This window comes from Eumetopias jubatus, unplaced genomic scaffold (genome assembly GCF_037043125.1).
Source record: "Eumetopias jubatus isolate StellerSeaLion01/CBP00866 unplaced genomic scaffold, mEumJub1_p1.0 scaffold_6, whole genome shotgun sequence".
Classification (NCBI taxonomy): Eukaryota; Metazoa; Chordata; class Mammalia; order Carnivora; family Otariidae; genus Eumetopias; species Eumetopias jubatus.
The window spans coordinates 27,071,761-27,083,677 of record NW_028274812.1 but is presented as its reverse complement, the minus strand read 5'-3'; positions in this window follow the sequence as shown (position 1 = coordinate 27,083,677).

Genomic DNA, 11,917 nt, shown 5'->3' with positions numbered 1-11,917 from the left:
CTCTCTCAAATAAATACATAAAATCTTTTTTTTTTTAAAGAGAAGAGATGTGATAGCCTATGGGGGGGCGGGAGGGGGAGATAAAAAAGAGAAGGGGCAGAAAAGAGGGAAAGAGAAAGAGAGAGAGAAGCGGAGAAAACCATGAGAAAAAGAAAGCTAGGATTGAGGTGTGAGGTTGCTCTCATGAGAGTCAGTAAAGAAGATAATTAGAAGTACACTTAGAAACTACAGTCAGAAAACTTGCAAGAAAACAAGGGAAATGTGGTTTCACGGAATGCAATAGAGGAGTGTGTTTCAAGAAAAGATGGGTCATGATATCAAATGCTACCGGGAGATACCATAAAATGGAGGGCTTATCTAAGGTATCTAAAGAAAAGAGACCTACCAGGAGGGGAGGGGCAGGGCAGGGATGGCAGTCAAACAAACCACATGGCAAGGGAGGCATTGGAAGAGGCTTAACATGAGGAGCCTGGAACCCCTGTCTTCCACTCTAGTCTCCTGGTTCTCTTCTACCTATCCTTCAGGTCAGGCTCCCAACCCCATCTTGGCGAAGTGCCCCCCTGGATCCTCAGGTAAGCACTGTTTACTTCCTTTCATGGCCATGACCATATTTCTTTACTGATTTAAACAGCAGCAACCAATTCTGATAATGGAATTTCTCTGGTTAAGGAGAAAGACAATTTTTTGGAAGGATATCTGGTAGTTCACAGCATTTTAATGGAAAGGCAGAAGAACTTAGGCTTAGAAAACAGGCCAAATCCAAAGGAGACCAAGTGAAGAGGTTTCCAGGTCAAGTCTAAAGGTAGGGGGTGGGTTAACCAGCCTCGCCACACCCATCTCCATCTGGCTATTGCCACCAGATGCTGTGGGAATCACTGCATATCAGTGCGGAAATGAATTCCAAACTGTCCCTTGCTCCTTCACTTTGTTAAGTTGTAGGGGAAAATCATAACCCCCCAAAAGAGGGGATATAACATTTTTGAACAGTTTAAAGAATAATAAAGTGAACGATTTTGTAGCTACTGCTAAATCATGATTTTGAAGCTCCTTGAGTACTTCTCTAATAACTTCCCTTATCTTGGAGGTAACTGAAATCCTGGATTTTTTATATAGTTTTATTACATATTTGTGTCCCCAAACTCTATACAGCTTGTTAGTGCTACCTTTTTTTTTTAACGTTATATAAGAGAAATCACACTTATATGTTCCTCTGTGACATGTTGTGAGATTGTAATTTATAAAAAGAAATTTATATATATATATATGGTCCTCCTCCCATTTCTAGGATAGAGCTCTTAAAACTCTTAGAATTTCCTAAGTGGTGAGAGCCCTAAAGGTGTCTTTTGTTACATTAATGCATTAATGCATGACTTCTGGCCCCTATCTCAGGATGAGGGCTGGTTGCCAGGAGACCTAACCATGTGACTGGAGGATGGGAATTTGCAGTCTTCCCACCCTCACCTAAGCAAATGAGCCAGGAAATCCTCCCCCTCTCCCTTGGTCATCTGGTCATCTAGAATTGGAATCAATTGCCAATGGCCAATGATTTAATCAACTGTGCCTATATAATGAAGCTTTCATAAAACCCCAAAAGGACAGGGTTCAGAGGACATCCGGGCTGGTGAACACGTGCAGATTTGGAAAAACTGGCTTGCCTACAGATGGCATGGGAGCTCAGCACCCCTTCCCACCTACCTTGTCCTATGCAGCTCTCCATCTGGATGCTCCAGAGCTATATCTTTTTACAATAAACTGGTGATCTGGTGAGAAAGATGTTTCTCTGAGTTCTGTGAGCCACTGTAGCAAATTAACTGAACCTGAGGAGGTACTCCTGGGAACCTCTGATTTATAGCCAGGCAGTCAGAAGTACAAGTAACAACCTAGACTTATGATTGCCTTCCTGAGTTGGAGAGAGTCACTGGAAGCTCCATCTGTAGCTGGTCAGAAACACAGATAATGACCTGAGCTTGGGACTGACGTCTGAAGTGGGGTGGATCAGGGAGGGCAGTCTTGCTGGACTGAACCTTTGTTCGGGTGGGATCTGATGTTTCCAGGTAGATGGTGTCAGAATTGAGTTGAATTCTCAGACACCACCTGGGTGTCTGAGAATTGCTTGTTGTATGTGTGAGAATCATCAAAAGTGTTGTGGGTTTTAAGACCTTTGGTTTTTACAGCAACATGCATAGCTAATTAAATTTGAGAAAATATTTTCCTTTAATTTGATCACATGATCTCACAAACTGTTTTTACTTAAAAATTTTTTTTTTTATTTTTAAGTTTTTTTTACCCATTTCTCCCACCTCCAACCACCTGTCTCTGGCAATCGCCAATCTGTTCTCCATATCTATGAGTTTGGGTTTGTTTGTTTGAGATTCACTTGTAAGAGAGATCATATGGTATTCATCTTTCTCTGATTTATTTCACTTAACATAATGCATTCATGATCCATCCATGTTGCAAGTAGCAAGATTTCATTCTTTTTTATGGCTGAACAATATTCCATTGCATGTATATACCACAATTCTTTATTTATTCAACCATTGATGGGCACTTGGGTTGTTTTCATATCTTGGCTATTGTAGATAAAGTTGCAATGAACATGGGGTGTATATTACCTTTTTTTGAGTTAGTGTTTTCATTTTCTTTGGGTAAATGCCCAAAAGTGGAATTACTGAGTCATATGGTAGCTTTGGTTTTAATTTTTTACAGAAACTCCAAACTATTTTCTGTAGTGGCTGCCCTGATTTACATTCCCACCAACAGTGTAAAAGGGTTCCCTTTTCTCCACATCCTCGTCAACATTTGTTATGTCTTTTTTATAATAACCCTTCAAACAGGCATGAGGTGATTTCTCCTTGTGGTTTTGACTTGTATTTCCCTGATAGTTAATGATGTCCAGCATCTTTTTATGTATCTGTCAGCCATCTCTATGTCTTCTTTGGAAAAATGTCTATTTAGATCTTCTGTCAATTTTTTTTTAAAGTAGGCTCCATGCCCAGCGTGGAGCCCAATATAGGATTTGAACTCATGACCCTGAGATCAAGACCTGAGCTGAGATCAAGAGTCAGATGCTCAATTGACAGAGCCACGCAGATGCCCCAACTTCTGCCAATTTTTAAATCAGATTCCTTGTTTTTGCTATTGAGTTGTATGAGGTATTTCTACATTTTGGATATTAACCCCTTATCAAATATATTATTTGCAAATATTTTCTTCCATTTAGTAGGTTGCCTTTTCATTTTGTTGGTGCCTTCTTTGTTATGCAGAAGCTTTTTAGTTTGATGTGGTCCCATGTGTTTATTTTTGCTTTTGTTGCTGTGTTTTCAGTGTCAGACTCAAAAAATTATTGTTAAGACCTATGTCAAGGAGCTTACCACCTGTGTTTTCTTCTAGGAGTTTATGGTTTCAAGTATTTAATGCATTTTGAGTTAATTTTTGTGTATAGTGTAATATAGTGGTCAAGTTTCATTCTTTCGCATGTGGATGTCCAGTTTTCCCAGCATCATTTATTGAAGAGACCCCATTGTATATTCTCGGCTATCCTACATTGGCTATATAACAAAACTAAGGTAGTTAAAGCAGTGTGATATTGGCATAAAAACAGACAAATGGATTAATGGAACATTATAGAATGACCAGAAATAAACCCATGCGTATATGGTCGATTAATTTACACAAAGGAGCCAAATGAATTTTAAATTGAGCCTTTTGTGCTCCATGAAAATACCCGTTGGGAATTTCACTAGAATTGTTCGCTGTCAAATATTTTGTCTTTATAGAAGCAAGATATATCTCTCCATTTACTTGATTCTTCTTAAAATGTTTCAATAAAGATATAATATTCTGTACAAAGGACCTGAGCATATTTTCTTATATTTATTCCTAGATGCTTTATGTTATTTTATGCTACTAAAACTCTGTTTGTTTTTGCTAATGAGTAGAAATGCAGTTGTCTTTTTATATCGATACTGCATCTAGAAATCTTGCTAAACTCTTATTCTGACAATTTTTTCTGTACATTCTTTTAAATTTTCCATGTAGATAATTATATCATCCATAAGTAATGGCTGTTTTATTTATTCCTTTCTTAACTCATGTACTTTCTTTCTTGTTTCATTGTATTGCCTATAATCTTTAGTCAGTCCACTGTTGAATAGAAGTGGTGACAGGAACATTCTTGTCATGGACCTATGTCTTTTCCTTCTTTTTGGTGTTCGCTTCAGAATCAGAATCTCAAATGGTCGCATTGATAAGGAAAAAATTGATGCCATACATTAGCATCCACAGGATGACAGGGCTCTTTCTCTAAACTTCTGAGGAAATGCTCCCAAATTGGAAGAATATTCAGATGTCAAACAAAGCAAAGTAACCTGTTAGTGTCTGGATGCTTGTCTTTATCACAGTGTTTCCACCTATAAGAATGTGCCCGTAGGAGAATATATTCTTTATTTCAAATTGAAACTCTGAGAGCACATCTCCTTTTGCTGCACACATGATATCAGAATTAGGGTTTCTTCCCCTTCTAGATCATTAATGGAAGCTGCTGTGACCTACTACAGGATCTATTTAAGAAGCTAAGACTTGGAATGGATGAGGGTGAAGTATGGAGCATTCTAAAGAACTGGAATTTCCTATTAGTATAAAGCCTCAGAGGAGACTTTACAAAGTCACATCTTCAGTAATTCCCTTTCTCTTCTCCCATGGATTTATCTATTTCTGTCATCACCACATTGCCTATAGTAGCTCCCATGTTTTCTTCTGCCTTTTGTGCTGAATTACTGATGAATTCAACACACTCTCCTTTGTTTTCACATCTGTGAAGAAGTTCATGTTTCTTCATGGTTTTCTAGAAGATTACTGCTGGCAACAATGAGAAAGAGACTTAATAAAGAGGATTCCGCTACCAAATTCTCTCTCTCTCTCACACACACACACACACACACTAACGATTTAAAATGTCTATGTAGTGAATCATAAACAAAGTGAAAAAACAAATTACAAGTTTAAGAAATACATTTGCATTCTATGTGACAAAATTACTCTCCCTGATATAAAATCAGCTCTTACAAATTAATAAAAAGAGGTAATATCTTAACTTTTTAAATGGGCAAAAGACATGAACAGGCAGAGATGAAACAATAAAAATAAGATGTTCAACTTCATCTTGTAGGTTTAGTTATAAACTAAAACAAAAATTAGATATGACTTTTTCACCACTTCAGTTGGCAAAAGGGGAAAATATTTTCAATATGTTGTGATGCTGAAGAGTAGAAATACAGGTTCTCCTGTGCACTGTTGGTGGAAGCAAACATCCGTGTTCCTTGAATCTCGTTTGCCAATATGTTGTCAAACACTTTAACTGTGTGTTCCTTTTGACTCAGTATTTCCACTTCTAGAGGTTTACTCTAGGAAGATATTCTAATAGGGAAGTAATATAATAACCACAGAAATGTTCACTGAAGACTTCTCTATAATAGTAAAAGGTGGAACCAACAAATGGATTGATTAAGGTTTGCTAAAATAAACAGCCATTTAAAAAGAAAACTTGTCTGTCACATACCACTGAGTGAAAAGAAGCAGAATGTATAAGAGCATATATAATATTACTTCACTTACATAGAAGTATATGAACATGTGCATATACATATACATATCCACATACATATCACAACTATGAGAAAGGCTATTCATTAAATTTTTTTAAATGAGCAGATGTCAAGCCTTTGAATCATTTACTTTATTGTTTATAATGTTATCTATAACTTTATATAGCCTTAACTCTGTGTGCTTCCCTTTTCCCTGGCACCTTGGTTCCTCAAGTTCTAATTGCCTTAATAACTCAGAACTCCAAGTTTTGTTTTCCCAGACTTTGGGAACTCTGACCCCTCTAGGCCACCATTTTTTACTTGGCTTCTATGCACTGTGATGTACCGGCGAGTGCTCCAAGGGGAAAAAGAGAACATCTGGTCCTCCTCTATGCATTCCCCTTCTCTCCAGGAACTTGACCCTTAAGTCCTGGCTGCCCTGGTTGTTTCTGATGCCTTCAAACAACCAATCTTAATTTTTTAAATTCAGTTTTATAATTTCTTTCAACAGTAAGTTTGTTCTGATACAAGGTGCTGAATCATAGCCAGAAGCAAAAGTTCAATTGTATCATATTTAAGTACACAGATACATTAATTTTTACTAAAATAGAAACTTCTTTGCAAATAAAGGAATCATTTTTCAATGTTAATAATTGTTAATGTTATCTATTTGGGGGGTATTTAAAATTTTTCGCTAAAAAAGTATGCTATATTTTATTCAAATTAGTTAAAATGTATTACAAATAATCACTTGCTTTTTTAAATATTCAAGATCACAAATGATTTTATAAGCCATCTTCAAATTAAATGCTATTTTCCTAGGCTGAAAACAAAACTGAATTTAATCCAAAATCATGCTTATTTTACTTTTAGATTATACTGGTGCATATTTGGGTTAAACAATATTGCCAACAAGTTTCTTCAGTATACTGTGAGTTAGGTACCAGAATAAGGGAAAAGATCAATGATTTGCATATTAGGCAGAATAAACTTGAAAGGGAAATTTGAGCTGGAAATTTGGATTTAGCATCATCAATGTGGGTGGTCAGCATCTGAAGCAATAATAGCACATTTACTAGATATCACCAGACTTGGAAATTTTGCTGAATTGGGGCTGCTCCATAAATATTTATAAACAGGGTATTTCCAGGGCTCTCGTCACTTGAAGGAAGCTTCCTATGCATCCTCAGTCACCTCTCTTTCCCATTTCCATACTTTTGGTCCTCTATTTACATCTCCTACATTCACCAAATGTCTTCCTGTTTCATAAGGAAAACAAGCTATCAGGTGTAAGTCCCACAAATCCCTAAACACACCAAAACCCAGTCTTCAATCTTCCCCTCCTTATTCAGAGATTGGCCTTCAGACCCTCACTAGACTGATGACTATCTGTACACTAAATGCTATCTTTCCCATCTTCTAATGATGCCTATTTCACCTGTTAGGCTGGCTGTCCCCTACCTATTCAACTTCTACCTTTAAGTCTCTTTTCTTTCACTGTATAAATATAGTTCCCACCAAAAGACTCTTTAAATCTCCCACTGGTCTAGCGTTTTCCAAACTTCAGTTCCACCCATTAATGGGTTGTGAAATCAATTAGTCTGTTTCACCAGAATGTGTTCTTTTTAGAAATGAAGTAGTATGGAATCTTCAATATTGGAATGTGACTGTTATATTCTAAGTCATGCTGTCCACATTGTAGCAAATACTGGGGTCAACTGAGTTGAGTGACAGCTGATGGAGGGGATGTAATGACTATGTGCATTGGCTGGGAGCCAGCCAGCCATTTGCTCTTCTGTTCACTGGTGTTTCATTTGATTTTCTGGATTTGATCATAATGGTATCAGGAGAGTTAATGTTTTATAGTTTAATTTGTGTCAATGTAATTTGCAGTTAATTATGAAGTGAGGTTTAGAAGAATTTATCCACTGTTGGCAAGGGCAGCAAGAGTTCCTATTAACTTTTGGTTGTGAGTTAATAATTTTCGGTGTGAATTTTTGGAATAGGCATAATCATTAGGGATTTTTTGACTTTGCAAATAATTGTACATTTTAATCAAACTTGCATAAATTCTTCTTAAGATAGTTTATTTTATTATTAGAAGAAATAAGAATGATGACGTGAAAAAACACAGAAGCATGTTTTGGTTGAACTGCCAGATTTGGACTTATGAAGAGTGACAACATTAGGAAAAATATTTCTTCTCTTCAATACATTTTTTTTATTTGAGCTTAGTCCCCCCCCAAAAAATAAGCCTTTTAAAAAAGGTTTAAGTATAGCTTTTCAAATGCTCAAAACCACTAAAAATGTATTATTTACAGTGATATTCTTTTTTAAGAGATCATTAGTTTATGTAAACTTTACCAGATAGTTGAAGGTATTAAAAATATTAATAACCCAATATTAGCTGATTAAAATATATACTAATATATTAAGTAGTATTTTTAGAATTTATTTTTATTGAAGTATAATTGACAATACCATATTAGTTTCAGGTGCAACATCATGATTTGATGTTTGTACACATTGCAAAATGATCACCACAATAAGTCTAGTTACCATCCATCACCATACAAAGTTTGTGATGGGAACATTTAAGATATACTTTCTTAGCATCTTAGCATCTTTCATATTCGTAATACAATATTATTGACTATAGTCACCATGTTGTACATTACATCTCATGACATTTATTTTGTAACTGGAAATTTGTACTTCTTGATACCCTTCACCCATTTTGTCCACCTCTCAACTCCCCTCCCCTCTGTCAATCACTAATCTGTTTTCTGTATCTATGAGTACTGTTTTATTTGTTCATTGGTTTTGTTTTTTAGATTCCACTTAGAAGTGAAATCATATGGCACTCATCTTTTTCTGTCTGACTTATTTCACTTAACATAATACTCTTAATGTCCTTCCATGGTGTCACAAATGGCAAGATTTAATTCTGTTGTATGGCTGAGTAGTATTCCATTGTGTAAATGTAAATACCACATCTTTATCCATTCATCAGCTGATGGACACTTAGGTTGCTTCCATATCTTGACTATTGTAGATAGGTAATGCTGCAGTGAACATGGGGTGCCTGTATCTTTTCCAATTAATGTTTTCATTTTCTTCAGCTAAATACCTGAAAGTGGAATTGTTGGATCATATGGTAGTTCTATTTTTAATTTTTTGAGGAAACTCCATACCATTTTCCATAGTGGCTGCACCAATTTACATTTCCACCAATAATGCATTAAGATTTCCTTTTCTCCCTATCTTCACCAGCACTTGTTATTTCTTGTTCTTTTGATAAGAGCCATTCTAACAGGTATAAGGTGACATTTCATTATGGTTTTGATTTGCATTTCCTTGATGATTAACAATGTTATGCATATTTTTACGTGTCTGTTGGCCACCTGTATGTGTTTAGAAAAATGTCTATTCATATCTTCTGTCCATTTTTAATTGGATTGTTTAGTTTTTATTTGTTTGTTATTGAGTTGTATGAGTTCTTTATATATTTTGAATATTAACCCATAATTGGATATATGATTTGCAAATATATATCTTCCTTCTCCCATTCAATAGTGGCTTTTTTATTTTACTGATGGTTTCTTTTGCTGTGCAGAAGCCTTTTAGTCTGATGTAGTCTCATTTGTTTATTTTTGCTCTTGCTGCCATTGCCATGGGAGTTAGGCCCCCCCAAATATTCCCAAGACCAGTGTCAAGGAGCCTACTGCCTATGTTTTCTTCTAGGAGTTTTATAATTTCTGGTCTTACATCAAAGTTTTTAATTGGTTTTGAGTTTATTTTTGTGTATGGTGTAAGCCAGTGGTCCAGTTTCATTCTTTTGCTTGTGCCTGTCCAGTTTTTCCAGCACAATCTATTGAAGAAACTGTCCTTTCCGCATTGTACATTCTTGCTGCCTTTGCTGTAAATGAATTGACTATATATGCAAGGATTTATTTCTGGGCTCTCTATTCTGTTCCATTAATCTATGTGTCTGTTTTCATGCCAATACCATCCTGTTTTAATTACTATAGCTTTGTGATATAGTTTGAAATCAGGAAGTGTGATGCCTCCAGCTTTGTTCTTCTTTCCCAAGATGCAATGATATTATTGCAAATGAAAATTTAAAATCTTACAAAAAAGGAAAAAACAAACTTGGATATTTAAAAAAAAAAGACAAATTTGTCAACACATTTCACCATTTACATTGGTTAATGAGAAAGTGTTACTATCATATTTAGTTGTATATGTGTGGCCAAAGAGAAAATTACTCACATAGTTGCGGAGAAAATTTTTTTTCTTGGCATGCATGGTCATGGTGAATATGATTCTTGATGATAAATCAGCTGAGAAATTTAAAACTGTACTGTTAAGTGATAATACAGTCCATATGGAGTTCCCTAGAATATACAGAATAGAATTAATACTTATTAGCCAGGTATGAGCAGACATAGGTTGTATAATTCTACCTAATGAGAGCACTAATACTTCAAGTTATTATACATTCAGTTTATGTCAAATATATATGATAATTTTTATGAAGGATTTATTGTGTTGTTTAAATTTAAGCTAACATATAACTGGTTTGAGTAATTTGATAGAATTGGGAAAATACTGTTTGAAAAATATAAATTAAACTGGCAAATTGTAATAAAATTGCAAGTGATTCAGAAGTAAATATGACCAGGAAACATAGCAGAGTAATTTAAAATATTATTAGGAATTACCTTCTACACTGTCACTTGAAATCACTGTTCACACATGTTCATACATTTGGCATCCTAACAATTCTGCTGAATCTCTGGAAAACAATTATAGCAATGGTTGTTTAATTTCATTAAGAGAACTGTTACTTTTTGATACATTTTGTTCAAATTGGAGCTGTCACTGATATTGATGGTCATCCACCAAATCCTTTTCCTTTGCCACAGGAAGAGATCTGTATTGTGGGGGGGGCCCTGAGGTCCCAGATAAACTATATTGTATCCAACTGTGTCTCTGCAACTGTCCTCACCAATGGAATATAGGAGATTTGGGATCTCCTATATGTAAGAAAGGGAATGGAAGAAGATGGAAGAAATGGAATAAAGGGATTTGCAAGACTTCTACATCTGAGGCCTGGGCTCATATACTCTCTCTTCCTCTCCCTGTCAGCTAGAATGCAACCTGCCTAGGACCCATGTTGGGAGAACAACTCCTTCCAGGATGGTGGAGCAATAAGATGTGAGGTACATGGTCTTTGAATGATCTCCTGGAACTGCTATACTAACACGCACCCCGGCTCAGGACTTAAACGATAAATAAAAGTCTATGTTCTGGAAACCACTGTATCATTGGGTCATTGTTGAAGCAGCTTAGCCTTTCCATTAGCTGATATTTGCATATGTTATGTCATACTGGAGTTACTGGTTGTTGTGAGGAAAATATTAAGTGATATGAACTCAGAATTGGGATTCATGTTTTTCTGTTTAAAAGCAATCTCATTTGGCTAACATTTTTGGAGATCGCATTTTAGCAACAAAATTGGCACATATAACTCATATTTTTAACATTTTTTAATAACTGGATTTGGAAACTTAGGGAAAAAAGTAACACTATATTTCAAGATGCTGAATATATGCAACAGTTACAAAATACATTTTAAGTAATCACCATGGTTACCCTATGTCCTCAACATTTTGTGACACAGAAAGAGAACATTATTAGTAAAGACACTCTGAATGGAATAAAATTAAAGATATTAGTGATATTGCAAGTCTCTGTTTCAAACTTTAAACATTTCCAATAAGGAAATTTGAAATATCAAGAAAAAACATTTGGATAAAACAATCCATTTGTTTTACAAAATCCTGAATCCATATTTGCATTAAAGTTGATGCCCAAAGAAGAAAACTACTTACTAATGTTTTGTTATTCAAATACATTGAAGAATGATTATAAGTTCATCACCATTTTGGATTAAGTTAAAGAAGAATCTGCTGAAATTTGTAATTTCAGTTGCTAATTAGAGTATATTGTTATTAATAGAATACACGACGTGTTTGTGTGAACCAGAATTTTTAACCAAAATAACTGAGAAGAGTGGGAAGGAATAGATATCAAGCACAAAGCACCTGGGTTGTGCATGTAGCATTTTCCTCCTGTCTCTAGCCTGGAAAGAATTTTAAGAACAGGCAAGCATGCCTGCAACAATGAATCAAATCCTATTTAATAGTAACTCTATTCTATTTAACAGTAAGTATTGTTTTATAAACAAAAAATTTTGTTTCAGGGGCCCCTGCTGGCTCAGTCCGTAGAGCTTGCGACTCTTGACATCGGGGTTCTGAGTTCCAGCC